This window comes from Schistocerca cancellata, chromosome 3 (assembly GCF_023864275.1).
Source record: "Schistocerca cancellata isolate TAMUIC-IGC-003103 chromosome 3, iqSchCanc2.1, whole genome shotgun sequence".
In the NCBI taxonomy this organism is placed as follows: domain Eukaryota; kingdom Metazoa; phylum Arthropoda; class Insecta; order Orthoptera; family Acrididae; genus Schistocerca; species Schistocerca cancellata.
Window position 1 is genome coordinate 523037961 of NC_064628.1, and position 2057 is coordinate 523040017.

Sequence of the window (2057 nt, forward strand, 5' to 3'; positions counted from 1 at the left end):
ACCTCACATTTGTCTGCTTAAGTAGAAGTGCTGGCAGCACCTCAATGCGCTCTACTGCCTGAGCAACACCAATTGAGGTGCAGCTCTACAGAGCCTTTGTTCAGTCCTGCCTTGACTAAGGGAGTGTGGTTTACGTTCTGGTAGCACCCTCAGCATTGCGTTTACTCGACCCAGTGCACCACCGTGGCGTTCACCTAGCGACAAGTGCGTTTAGAATGAGTCCAGTGATCAGGGTCCTGGTGGAGGCCGGAGTCCCTCCATTGAAGGTTAGGCATGCACAACTGTTTTACCAGTTACGTTGCACGTTTTTAGTTCTCCTGTACATCCAAATTACAGTCTCCTTTTCTCAAGCATGGTGTTTGATCTCCCTCATCGACAGCCCAGATCAGTGCTTACGATTGCAATTTGCGTCCGGTCCCTTCTGTCTGAACTGGAGTCCTTCCCGTTACCACCTCTCCTTGAGGTCCAGTCACATAAACCTCATTGGTGTACACCTAGGCCGCATATTCTTCTGGATCTTTCGCATGGCCCTAAGGACTCCGTTAATCCTGCGACCCTCCACTATCACTTCCTCTCGATTCTCTACATGTTCTGGGGCCATGAAGTGGTTTTCACCGATGGCTTGATGGCTGATGGTTATGTAGGCTTTGCGTATGTTCATGGAGGACATATTGAACAGCAGTCCTTGCCAGATGGCTGCAGTGTTTTCACTGTAGCAGGCTTTCGAGGCTACTAGTATTATTCTGTTGCCTCGGATTCCACAAGCCCTGCAGAACATCACCTCCTTCCTTGTTGTAAATGATGGAAGATCTCGTGGATGGCCTGGTTTCTTTTAAGGATACTGCACCCAAATTGCTTGAAGTGCCCATAGGAAACTTGAGCACATCGGTATTTGCTAAATTTAAATCCACTCTAGTGTCCATGAGATGGCATTTACCTCTGCATCGTAGATGGTGGATGTCTTTGACAAGCACTTTGTAGGGATTTGATTGAGGAAAAACTACAGTATTTAGGCCTATCAGTGTAAGATGGCATATGGTGCTGGCATAAAATTTAATTTAAAACTTTGGATTACTCTCTTTTATACTCCAGTAGTGTAATAGTTAAATCTTCCCTGGAAACTTCACAACTACTGCAGACTGACTGCTGCCCACAAGGTCAAGGTTGTAGTTTACTCACATGCAGGGATAATGGCTGCCAAACTCTCACTGTATGGGACAGTGGAGACGTTAGCCGTCTCCACTGTCCCATACGGTGAGAGTGTGGCAGCCAGTGTGGACACAGTGATACGGCAGGTTCATGTTGTAACTTCTGGTTTGTGACATCGCAATGACATAGGTGCGTATGGCAGAGGCCGTACAAGAGGTGTATGATAAGCTTTTGTTGACAAGAACTGGATTCAGGTTCCTGGATAGTTTGCATTCGTGAATGGGAGAGCCAGAATACTATATCTGTGACTCTTGAGAGATGTCAGACATGGATGGTTTACTAGAAGTGCTTTGATACTCATTATGGTAAGTACCTTTGTGATTTGCAATCTAATATTGTATACCACAGACCTTACAATTTCTCATCAATTCACCCCTTACTGCTCAGCATTCTCTCTAAAGTGGTTACTCGCGGAACCCCTGGGAGTCTCATTGTTGCTGTTGTGGGTTGATGGTGTTTACTTGCTGCTGCTTCTCCTCCTGCCAAAGCTACTTCTTCCTTTTGTCTGAGATTTGTTTTTTGACTATTGTGAGTGTCTCAGTTTGTGATGGTGAGTCAAATTTGCAACCCACAAGAGAATCTCTCTGTGGTGATCTAGCTAGTGTTCTTGGAACCCAACAGGCAGTCTTCCTCAACTACCTGTTATATACTGTATTTAAGTGAATCTAATGTGCCATAAAATGTAATGCAAACCCTAATTTTAAAAAGTATAATCATAAAAAAAGTTTGTTGGCGCATCAGTGGTAGGCTATTTTACGCACTGTATGTACACGCTGGCTATCAGTACAAGAATTTTTAAGTTACCCATTGTTAAATGACAGTCTTTGTTAAGAAGAATGCCTGATTTG